This window comes from Drosophila obscura, unplaced genomic scaffold (genome assembly GCF_018151105.1).
Source record: "Drosophila obscura isolate BZ-5 IFL unplaced genomic scaffold, ASM1815110v1 contig_139, whole genome shotgun sequence".
In the NCBI taxonomy this organism is placed as follows: Eukaryota; Metazoa; Arthropoda; class Insecta; order Diptera; family Drosophilidae; genus Drosophila; species Drosophila obscura.
In genome coordinates, this window is record NW_024542723.1 from 1063570 (window position 1) to 1077059 (window position 13490).

Sequence of the window (13490 nt, forward strand, 5' to 3'; positions counted from 1 at the left end):
CACATGGCCACATGTCACCCATCATTCATACTTTCAGTTTAATTAAAATAGTTTGAGCTCGCATTAAATTTAGACGTTCTAGAAGCTACTTAAAAGAAAGGAAAAATCATAAAAACAAAAACAAAAATCAAAAAGAAATATGATTATAAAAAAAAATATTTAATATTAAATATATTTAGACGTTAAAATTAGGACAAAACAAAACATATTAAAATTCATGCACAATTAATAGGAAAAACAATCACATTAGGTTAAGATTTCTAAAAGGGTGTATTATCGTTCTCATTGTGTCAATCAAAGTGTATAAGTAAAATACTGCTTCATAATGCTTGTTTTTGCAAATATTCTTCATCTCTTTAGCAGTTATATTTTTTGCCAGCGTGACCTTGGGCCCAACGACACCTGCAGCTGTTTAAACGTCTGTAAGTAGACACACATACATGTAAGAAGGCTGGGTCGCGCACACAAGTGCAGACCTCCCAGAGAGAGCTGACAGCAGAGAGAGTAAAGAGGAGATCGCGAGAACGTCAGCCGACGCCGCTCAGAGGCCTCTCGCCATTCCGTGGTCAGTCGTCGTTTTCGTCAGTCGTAAATAAAATCAGTCGTACTTAAATCAGTTGTCTTTCGCTTATAAAAACATATCTAACAAAGCTGTATCCATTACTTATATATCTCGTTAATAAACATACATTTAAATACAACCTTTCACATTTGGGGGCTCGTCCTGTTTTGAATGCGCGGTTAGTAATGATAAGTGAAAAAGTTGCCTAAAGTGGATGGAGCATTTTATTGTGATTTCAAATAAAGAAGTAAAGTCGTAAAGTTGTACAGTCGAACAGTTGTGAAATTACAGTATTTGCCCAAAAAGCGAAAAATTGTTGCGAAATTCAAATTTTGTGTTGCGGCGTGCATACACATACGAAAGAACAGAAAAGGAGCGAAAAATAGTTCGGTCAACGTCGTTATTGTCGGGGGTTGTTTTGTGTCGGTGCGTTATATACATACGATCGTCGAAAAGTAACGAAAGAGAACAGTTCGGTTGACGTTGTTGGTCCTCGCTGTTTTGTCTGCTCGTAATACCCACACGAACACAGACATTCGGAAAAGAAGAACGAAAGAGAACGGTTCGGTCGACGTCGTTGTTGTTGGTACTCGTTGTGTCGGTTCGCAAGAAGAAAGAAAAGAACAGCTCGGTCGCGTCGCTCGCAATACACACACAAACGTAAAATAAAAAGGAAAATGCCGAGAACCAGACGTACGCCGTCGAAAAAAATCAACGAAGTGGAAACAAGAATCGAAAAGGAGAATCTGCTGCTGCTAGATGAAAATTTGTCCGAGCCGGAGCTAGATCGCGAAACCGGGCTGATCCCAGAAGAAAACAAGGTAGCAATGGCTGAGGGTAGCGTGGCAAACATCGACGCCAGGGTGCAACAAATGATGCAACTGTTAACCCTGAAAATAGAGGTAGATGAACGCAGAGATAATCAAGTGAAAATATCGGCGAGTAATTTCGAGAAAATTCTGAGCGACTTCGATGGATACTCTATCCCTGTGCAACAGTGGTTCGACATTTTCGAGAATAATGCGAAGGCTTACGAGCTGTCGGATAAACAAAAATATGTTCAGGCCCGAGGCAAGATGTGTGGCGCTGCTAAGCTTTTTTTGGAATCCGAGTGCGTGTCTAATTTTGACGATCTGAAAGACAGATTAATAAGCGAATTCGAAAAGAGTACAAATAGTGCGGATATTCACCAAATGTTGAGAAATCGTAAAATGCTGAAGTCGGAGACATTCCATGAGTATATGCTAAGCATGAAAAAGTTGGCAAGCGTCGGCAGTGTTGAAGAGGAAGCAGTATTGCGCTATATCGTAGACGGGTTGCAAATAAAAAACGAGTTTAAAATCGCGATGCATCGGTGCCGGTCGTATAAAGCCCTTAAGGAAGAGTATGCCATTTACGAGCTAGTTCAAGGAAAACCCAGCGATGACAAGAGCACAGTGGTGTACAAAAGTAAAGCGACGATGCCTGAAGGCAGAAAAGAATACTGTTTCAATTGCGGTTCTCCGGATCACAAACGAATGTCGTGTACAGCTGATACCAAATGCTTCCGTTGCAACGAGTACGGACATATTTCCCGTAATTGTCCGAAGAAAGATTGAAGGGTGAATCTAATTATGGATCGCAGTCGCTTTAAGACAATACTCGTAAACGAATGTGAAGTGGAGTGCCTGGTTGACACTGGGTCGGACGTGACCTTGGTCAGAGAAGGAGTATTCAAAAATTTGAACGGTGTGCAGATGCTGGAAAGTGCAACAACCTTGCGTGGCCTGGGAAACAAGAATACAAAGCCAATTGGATTTTTTAACGCCGACATAGAAGTGGATCAGCTGCGAACCGAGCATACGTTTCTGGTGGTTCCAAACAATTCGATGGAATGTGATGGAATTTTGGGCTACGATTTCATTAAGAAGTTCACACTTATGGCCGATTTAAACGGAGTCTCTTTTCTAAGCCTGGAACAGCAGAAAAAGTCGGAAGAAGAGTATAAAATGGTTTATAATGTCATCGAAACTCCAGGTAATTTTGATGCTCCACACCAATATCAGAAGAACATCGAGCAGCTAGTGGAAAGCAGTTATAAGTCAGCCGAAGTACCCATTATATGTCCAATAGAGCTGAAGATCGTTCCAGATGGAGTTATAAAACCGTTTTGCCAGTCGCCAAGCCGTTTGTCTGGAGATGAAGCAGCAGCTGTAACGAAGCAGATTGAGGAGTGGCTCGATCTGGGTATTGTGCGCAAATCGACGTCTCACGTAGCGAGCAGAATCGTAATAGTCAAGAAAAAAGATCACACGTTGAGAGTCTGCGTTGACTATCGGAAACTGAATAGCATGGTGTTGAAAAATCGCTTTCCCGTGCCGATGATGGACGACGTTCTGGAAAAACTCAAAGCAGCAAAGTTTTTCAGCATTATGGACTTGGAAAATGGGTTTTTCCATGTGCCCGTGGAAGAGAATAGCAGAGCTTACACTGCGTTTGTTACTCGTGAAGGACTTTTTGAATTCAACAAGGCGCCGTTCGGCTTTACAAACTCCCCAGCAGCTTTCATACGGTTTGTAAATCCATATTCCAGCCTCTTATCAATGAAGACGTTATGCAGCTGTACATGGATGACATAATTATTTATGCCAACGACGTCGGAGAATGCATGACCAAAACAAAGAAAGTTCTAGAGAAAGCAGCTTCGTATGGAATGAAGATTAAGTGGAAAAAATGTAGTTTTCTGCAGCGGCGTATTAAGTTCTTGGGACACATTATCGAAAATGGTCAAATCTGGCCAGGAGAAGAGAAGTGTTCTGCTGTAAATCGCTTTGCTATGCCGAAAAACGTCAAGGCCATCCAAGCATTCCTGGGGCTTACAGGATTTTTTCGCAAGTTTGTACCACAATATGCGCAGGTAGCACGTCCGCTTACAAATCTCTTAAAAAAAGACGTCGATTTTAAGATAGGACCAGAGGAAGAACAGGCGATCAAACAGTTGAAATCCTTTCTTGTAACGGAGCCTGTTTTACGAATTTACATAAGGGATGCGCCAACCGAGCTTCACACTGACGCGTCCAAAGATGGATACGGCGCAGTTCTATTGCAGTTGTTCGATGGTAAGCTTCACCCGGTTTATTTCTGGAGCAAGAAGACGACGCAAGCTGAATCTAAGCAACATAGTTACATACTCGAGGTCAAATCTGCATATCTGGCATTGAAAAAGTTTAGACATTATTTGCTGGGGATAAGGTTTAAGCTGGTCACGGATTTTATCGCGTTTAAGCAGACGACGAGTAAGCTTGACATACCAAGAGAAGTGGTGCAATGGGTGCTCCATTTGCAGGACTTCGACTTCGAAATGGAACATCGAGCGGCAGACAAAATGAAGCATGTGGACTCTCTAAGTCGTTATCCTCAAGTCTACGTCGTTACATCAGAGATATCATCACGTTTAAAGAAGGCACAGCAGAGCGACGATGGGATAAGAGCAATTGTTCGAGTTCTACAAAACGGTGCATAAGAGAACTACGAGCTGAAAGGTGGACTACTTTTTAAAGAAGTTGTCGGACACGAGCTACTGGTAGTCCCGAAACAGATGGAGCGCGAGGTGATCAAGACTGCACACGACACTGGTCACTTCGCAACGACAAAGACGATGCACAGTATTCAGCAGCAGTTTTACATCCCCCACTTAGAGGGGAAGGTAAATAATTTCATATCTAACTGTATAAGTTGTATTATTCACAGCAAAAAAACCGGCAAGCAAGAAGGCCTCTTGCATTGCATCGACAAGGGAGATGTACCACTCCATACGGTGCACATCGATCACTTGGGTCCGATGGATGCGACGTCTAAACAGTATAAGTTTATACTGGCAGTAGTGGATGGGTTTTCAAAGTTTGTCTGGCTGTTTCCAACGAAGTCTACAGGCTGTGAAGAGGTCATAACGAAGCTGAGCGAATGGTCCAACGTGTTCGGATTTCCGAGGCGCCTGATAAGCGACAGAGGCGTTGCATTCACGGCCAACGCGTTTGCTGAGTTCCTCAGCGCTAACATGGTAGAACATGTCTGGTCAACAACTGGTGTTGCCAGAGGTAATGGTCAAGTTGAAAGGGTTAACCGCTCAATCCTTTCGATCATAGCAAAGCTGTCATCAGAGGAACCGTCAAAGTGGTTCAAGTATGTACCTTCTGTGCAAAGAGCGATTAACTCCCACATTCATATGTCGACGAAAGTATCACCATTCGAAATCATGTTCGGCATCAAGATGAATAGCAAAGCAGAAGATCGACTAATGGAACTACTGAATCAGGAGCTGGTAGAGAAGTTTAACGACGAGCGTCTAATGTTGCGAAATGAAGCCAGGCAGAATATACAGCAAGCACAGAAGACCTACAAGGCCAACTTTGACAAGAAACGACGTGTCGAGCATGGCTACAGATTGGGCGATCTCGTCGCTGTAAAGCGAACCCAATTTGTTGCTGGTCGAAAGCTGGCGAGTTCATACCTTGGTCCGTATGAGATCGTCAACGTCAAGCGTAACGGACGATACGACGTGAAGAAAGCAGCCCCGGACATCGAAGGACCAAACGTGACAGCGACTAGTTGTGACAATCTCAAGCTGTGGAAGTTTGTCGAGGAAAACGAGGAGCTGTTGTCATCCGGGACGGATGACGAATGTCAGGATGGCCGAATGTAAGAAGGCTGGGTCGCGCACACAAGTGCAGACCTCCCAGAGAGAGCTGAGAGCAGAGAGAGTAAAGAGGAGATCGCGAGAACGTCAGCCGACGCCGCTCAGAGGCCTCTCGCCATTCCGTGGTCAGTCGTCGTTTTCGTCAGTCGTAAATAAAATCAGTCGTACTTAAATCAGTTGTCTTTCGCTTATAAAAACATATCTAACAAAGCTGTATCCATTACTTATATATCTCGTTAATAAACATACATTTAAATACAACCTTTCACATACATATATACACATATAGATATACATATATACATACACTCCTGTTCATAAAAATAGCATTTAACACAATGAGACATATGAATTATTAACCAATTCAAGAATTAATTAATTATTATTAATCATCATCCTTATTATCTAAGGTTAATCAATTCATTTTTATATAACTAGTAGTACAATAGTTTTTTTTATATTTGATTATATACATACTACATGCATGAAAAATAAGGTTTAGGGTTATATTAATGGAGTTTATAACTGAATGGAAGTCATACAATTAAAATTAAAATTTATAACGATTTAAAAATGATTTGCTAATTTTTCTCTTCGGTTCCTATGACACTAGCGCAGCGGCAGCAGGTTTTGGATAGAATCATAATGTCATATTCTCATGTTATTCTACAGGTTGGGTGGGTCAAGAGGGATGAGCATTAACAGCTTGCTCTTCATAGTCGGCAGTTGACCTTAAGTTCCGTCCAGGTTTGTAGTTCCGATCCCAGTTCCCGTAAATCTGTCTACGATTTTGTTAGGTAACGGAGTTCGTTCAGCAGCACAACACCCACCCCCATTTTCCCTGAGCCTGGCCGGCAACCCCTTTAGTAGACAGAGAGTGCTGACGAGACGACACTTTCCGTGTCCGTTACAACATCAACGGTGCCATCCCGACTCACCAATTTGGATTTCGCGAAATCTACTTAAATTTAAAACTAGTAATCTACATTGGCTAATAAACACCCGCATACTACTAAAACTGGAGTACAAAGTACTTTTGTACAATGCAGTTCTCAAACCCATCTGGACATACGGCTCCGAGCTATGGGGAAATGCTTGCGTCAGTAATTTAGAAATAATACAGAGAGCTCAATCGAAGATATTAAGAACTATCACTGGGGCACCATGGTACATACGGAATAAAAATATCCATGAAGACTTAAATGTAGGATCAGTTAAAGATGAAATTGCCAAAGTGAAAGCAAAGTATCAGGCCAAGCTTCAAGCCCATCCTAATAGACTTGCGCAGTCTTTAACTTGGCACACTAGCCATACAAGACTCCGGCGAAGAGATCTTCCCACCCAGCAATAATACCTATCTAGGGACGTACTCTAAGTAATTAAGTGTAATTAATTAAATAAATATATTAGGCTAAAATTTGTATACTTGTCGTAAGTCTCTAATAGGGAAGATTCGATAAATAAAATCATGTAATATAAAAAAAAACGAGAAGGAACGTGTGAGTCGCTTCTGGGGACGCGACTCTACTTATACCCGTACTCAGTCAGTATATACATTTTTGAGCTTATGATTTTTAAGAATTTTAGAAAAAAAAAAATTTTACATATTACATTTTTTTGCTACATATGATATCTACATCTACATATACAATGTATATTCTACATCTAACATGTAGATTTTACATGTTCCAATTAGATTCTACATCTCCTCCGCTAGGGGTTGCTCGCGCACTGAACGCGGCAGAATGTGCGAGCGAGAAGGAAAATGAGTTGCGTTGTCGTCGCCGGGAGGGGGAGGGGAAGCAACTGAAAATTAATTTCTTCATTCTGGCTATAATTATGATCCGATCTGATTCAGATTCGGCAATCTGGTAGATATGGGCATTTTCTACGATACTGCGTTTTTAGTTTTATCGTATCTTTAAAACTGTGCCTGCCACAGATTTTCGTCCTTTGTGTGGGCGGAAGGGGGCGGGGCGAAATTTTGAAATACACTTGTGGCAGTGTGATATCACATGAGTCTGGAAACCAAATTTGGTTTCTCTAGCTCTTATAGTCTCTGAGATCCAGGTGCTCATCAAGACGGACAGACGGACAGACGGACGGACAGACGGACATGGCTATATAGACTCGGCTATTGATGCTGATCAAGAATATATATACTTTATGGGGTCGGAAACGTTTCCTTCTCTGCGTTGCACACATCCACTTTTACCACAAATCTAATATACCCCTTAACTCTTTTTTGAGTACGGGTATAAAAAAATGAGTTATGTATATATTTTTGCGTCTAAGATGATTCGATTTACATATATTTATGTGTTCGTATAAAGCTCGAGCTAAAGCATGCAAATCTGGCTCTACTATGCCATACGTATGTGCCAATAACACTAGTCAACACTAGAATTAGGCTGTGGCCCAAAATAACTTTTTCTGATAGATTTCGGGGTTTAAAAATTTTTAACGAGCTATGGTTTGTTTTATGGTATAGTTTTTTTTTTAAGAATTTTTTAAAATCTGGTATTTTTTAAATGTTTTTTTCAGAGGTAGTGCATTTATTTTTCACATAACTTAAGTATCTTATATCTGGTTGCATACAACTTTGCAGTTCCTAAAAGCTGACAAATGCAGATATAAGTCCGCCTGAGACCCTTTGTATCAGCAGCTTAACGCCTGGAAGATATTAAGCTTTCATATTAAATTTTCATAATTTTTTGCGGTATTTATTTTCGAAATTTTGACTTTAAAAACTCGGGAAAAGTTGCAAGAAAAATAATTCTTGGCCAACACTTTTAGTTTTAGATAGACGCGTTAACTAGGCGTCGTTTATGCAGATTTTAAAAATTCTTTAAAAAAAATGACACCATAAAAAAATAATAAAGTACTACAAAAATTTGTAAATCCCGAAATCTATCAGAAAAAGTAATTTTGGTCCACAGCCTAAATAAAAAGTTCAATTTTGTCGAGTAGTATAATATGCTAGTTAAACCAAAGAAGCCTCATTCTCTCGCTGTAACTTTAATTATAACTGTCTGCAAAGAAATTGTCAAGATTATGATTGGCCAAGAAGCCGCTAAGGAAATCGAAAAAATACCGGCGTCTGGAGTTTTTGGGCTACAAGTGGACGAGTCTACTGATATCAGTGGCCACGCGCATCTCATGCCAAATGTGCAGAGCACTGAGGGATGTGAAATAATTTTTTTTCTGCCACTACCACAGGAGTATAAATATTCAAAGTAACAGACCAGTATTTCAGTGACCATAAAATTAAAAATGTTCATTGCTTTTTGCACAGGGAAGCACTGATGATAAAGTCTTTGCCTGATGAATTGTTGTCTGTCCTACAAGAAGTTGTTAACATTGTCAATTACATCAAGTCGCGACCGCTAAACTCTCGTCTGTTTAATGCAGTCTGTCAGGAAATGATGGCTTTCTCGGGGAAAAGTTCTATCTCGGACATACGAGGTTAAAAATAAGAGCCAGGTGTTTTTTTAGTATTGGTGGCCAAACTTGCATATCTGTCGGAAATATTCGCAAGGCAGAAACTCCAATATTTTAACGGTTTCGGACAAAACTGAAAGCTTTCGCGCTAAGTTGGTGCTATGGATCAGCCACGCTGTTAATGGAAGTAATCATCCACTCGCGTGCTCTTGCTTAAGCCGGTCGTCTTTTCACCTCGCTCCTGCATTTTCTGCCTTTTTGCCAATTTAATTCAATATTAATTACAACTAATCGTGTACATTAGGCTGGGCCAAAAAATTTTTTTTTCGAAATTTAAACGGGAAAACCCTATAGTTTTGTTACCTTGGATTTAATAGTAATTTACATGTTTTGTATTTTTATTTTTTAATTTTTTAGAGGTTTCTACCGAATTTTACAAACAAATTTAGTCAAGAAAATTCAAACAAAATTTTTTTGCTGAATGAGTTAGATAACACTACTCGACAAAATCGAACTTTTTTTTCCTCAAGGATCCAAACCGACTTTTTCTGATAGATATGGGGATTTAAATTTTTTTAAAGAATTATGGTTTTTTTTCTATGGCAGAACTTTTTTTTGAAGAATTTTTGAAGTCTGGTATTTTTTTTTTAGCTTTTTTCAGAGGTAGCGATAGTTTTTTTCACATAACTTTAGTATCTTACGTCTGGTTGTAAAGAACTTTTCTATTTTGAAAAGATAATTAAAACAGCTAGAAGTTAAGCCCAAACACTTTGTGATTACAGCTTACCGTCTGGGAAATATAAAGCATTGAAATGCAAAAATTATGATTTTTGTGCGGTATTTCTTACGAAATTTTGACTTTAAAAACTCAGAAAAAGTCGAAAAAAAATTATATCCTGTGTCTTCTATTTTTTTGTGTATAGGTGCGTTAATTTGGCGTCGTTTAAGGTATCGCTCATTAAAATCTATGGAGAGACTTTGGAGCTAAAATTCGTTAACCAAACCTAAAATATGGAAAAAATGAACAAAAAATACCTTTTTGAAGGCGGCGGGCCCAACTGCCAATTGGGAACAAAGGAGCGCGATCAGGTACCAAATGTACAACCCTTGTTCGAAGACACAGGATATAATTTTTTTTCGACTTTTCCTGAGTTTTTAAAGTCAAAATTTCGTAAGAAATACCGCACAAAAATCATAATTTTTGCATTTCAATGCTTTATATTTCCCAGACGGTAAGCTGTAATCACAAAGTGTTTGGGCTTAACTTCTAGCTGTTTTAATTATCTTTTCAAAATAGCAAAGTTCTTTACAACCAGACGTAAGATACTAAAGTTATGTGAAAAAAACTATCGCTACCTCTGAAAAAAGCTAAAAAAAAAATACCAGATTTAAAAAATTCTGCAAAAAAAAGTTCTGCCATAGAAAAAAAAAAAAATATTATCAAACCATTTCTAAGCCCCAAATCTTTAATAAAAAGTTGGTTTTGTTCCTTGAGGAAAAATCGTGTTGAGTAGTGTAATTGGTGAAATCTATTGTATATATGTTGATACCATTCATATCGTCATTAATCAGTTATTGGCAGTAGAAAAATATATAATAATATAATATAATAATATATAATAATAATAAGAATAATATATATATAAATATATCAACCTAAGCTGAATTTCTTGATTTTCACCAATCGTTAAATTTTTAACAGTAACTAAAAAAAACATTAAAAAAACCTTATTATCAATATGAAATAGTTTCTAAGTTTCAATATTATTTGAAAAAACCAACGAATTAAATTTTTTAATGTATATTTAACCAAAAAAGTTTATTTTCTTTTCGTGGTAGCAACCCCCAAACTTTAAACTAAAAAAACTGAAAAAATGGTATAATTTTATTGAATAACAAAGAACAGAATTGGGGGTAGTCCCCTTGGAAAAACAAAAAACTAATTTTTTGGTCAAATTTTGGCCCAGCCTAGTGTACATCTTTAAACTCATCATAATTGGTCCTTTTTAGTGCCAATTATCTGTGTTTCGCTGTTTAACAATTGAGTTAATAATAACTTTATATTTCGAACGCGTATCAGACTTGCGCAAGCAATTTGTTAGTGCTTTTATCCATTCCGCTTTGGATCATTGCTCTCTGCGCTCACTGTTCGTGCACTCCATCCGTTACATCGCCTATCAACACACGCTCTGGAGAGCATAAGTGCAAGCTCTCTTGCTCTCACTCTCTCTGGACTTCGCCTGCATCTGCATCTTCTTGAATTGCTCTCTCGGTGTCTCTATTTCGTGAGCTTTACCGTTTGTTTTCGTCACTTCGCTGGATCGTCTGCCGCTGCTGCTGATCGTCGCTCGCTCTGCTGCCTGCACTCTTATATCGCTTGCGCTCCCACTTTGCGTTTTTCTTCGATCACAGTGATTCAACTGCCGTCAAAAATGTCTCTTGTCGGCAGTGCAAAGAAATGCGGTGGCAACATAGTCGGCGATTCATTCCTCAGCTGCTGACAGTGCGACAATTTCGCCCATATAAAATGTGCTGGTGGGGGTAATTTTGGACGTCTACACGATCTTATCTCAAAACGCATGGGTCTGACTTGGTCATGTTTGTCCTGCCGTGAGATTGAGGCCGAAATGCGCACTTTTATGAGACAGACTCGTACTGGTTTTCAGGATGTCCGGAAGCAATTTATCGCTCTCAACGATAAGTTCTTGTCCCTGGAAACAAAATTCCATGGCCTCAAACTCGTGAGTGAATATCCTAGACTGAAAATCCCTTATACTGATAACAACAACCTCTTGCAACCTATTGGAGTTGGAACGCCTGCTTCTCATCTACATACATCGGAATTCTTTGCTACTCCGAGCGGTCATGCCTCGCCGTTAGTCAATCCGCCTTCAGTCGCTCCGGTGTTTCTCACACTGAATAGCAATTAAGCAGTTACTACGTCCATCATTGTCGGCTCCGCTGTGATTGCTCCCAGTGTGGATGTGCTGGCTGCTGATGATGTCCCCACCGTTCCTGTCACTGTTCCTGTTCCTTCCGTTGCTACCGACGCTGCCATCGTTTCTGCCACGAGTTATCTTTTGGGAGTGCCTCCACCTTCTCTCTCTCGCTCGGGACTTCAACTAAGAGCAGTGGTAACTCGAAAGGCTATCTTTGTCTCCCGTCTTATACCGGAGGCTACAATAGAGGATGTCAAACAACATCTTTGCTCTAGACTTAACGCCTCGCTTATTGATATAATTGTGACCAAATTCATTTTTAGACATAAGCGCAATATATCCTCCTTTAAGATTCTTCTTCCCGATTCTTTACTATGAACATACAATTATGCATGAGCTCTTACATAAAGACTCTAGAGTCCCAATATTACTGGCCCTGGTAGTTCAAAAAACTAAATAACCTTTTTATTATTCATTACCAGAACGTACGCAGTCTGTTAGGCAAATTGCGTCAAAAACATACGAATAGTGCCTCTTTTGACTTTGACGCTGTCGCTTTAACTGAAACCTGGCTTAACTCCTCCGTCTATGATCATGAAATTTTCGTTCCAAAGTTTATCACATATAGAATGGACCGTCCATCTTTTGCTGGTGGGGTTCTGATTGCTGTGAAAACGGATTTCTCATCTGAGTTGTTCCCATTCAACAATATCTATGGCATTGAATTCATTGCAGTCAAAATTTGTGTTGGATCGGTATCGATCTATTTGACTTGCTCTTACATTCCTCCCAAATCAGATGCTGAGGTTTACTCTTATCACCTTTCTGCAAATCAGACTATTGTATCTACTTTAGGTTGCAACGATCATATTATTGTCATGGGTGATTTTAACTTACCACTTCTTTCTTGGCCGCCTAGTGATGAGTCTAACCTGTTGCTACCAAATTACCACAACGATTTTATTGACGTGCTTACCGATGTCTCCCTTGTTCAAATAAATTCTATAAGAAATAGTAGGGACAGACTTCTTGACCTTATGTTTGTTTGTGATGCTGCTCTTGCTACGGTCTGCAGAGTAAGTCCATAATCACTTCCTGAAGACCCCTACCATCCAACTTTAGCCATATCCCTTGAGTGTGTCCGATCCAGTTGCGCTGCCAATCCCATGGCACCCAGCCGCATACAGTGTTTTCGGAAAACTAATTTTGCTGAGCTAAATCTTCACCTCTCGCACATTGACTGGTCTTTTCTCCACGTGTTCCCGAACATTGACGAAACAGTCAACTCGTTCTATGAAACTATTAACGACGCCCTTAATATATATGTTCCTGTCATCAAATCTGTGTCGTCAAAACCTCCTTGGTTCTCCAAGAATCTTTCTTATTTAAAGAATAGAAAAACTAGGCTCTAAAAAAAGTATCAGAATACTGGATCTATGATTGTCTTCGCGCAATATTCCTCCGCTCGTTCTCAATTCCTCACTGTTAATAGTCTTTGTTATAATCAATACCTCTCCCGATGTAGTAAACATTTCCGTAGTGATCCAAAAAAATTCTATTCGTTCGTTAATTCTAAACGTAAGTCCAATGCATTTCCTCCATCCCTCCATTATCAAACCAAATCTGAATCTTCTGCTGCTGGTATTGCAAATTTATTTGCCACCTTCTTCCAATCAACGTACTTGTCACATATCTACCACGCATCCCTACCATTTACCTTATGCCAACAAAGGGTTCAAGATCTCACATTGAGAACTACCGAGGTATTGCTAAGCTTTCCGCCATTCCAAAGCTGCTTGAGTTCCTTATTACCAGGCAATTGCAACACCTATGCAGTAGTCTGATATCTCCATCGCAACACGGTTTTTTTAAA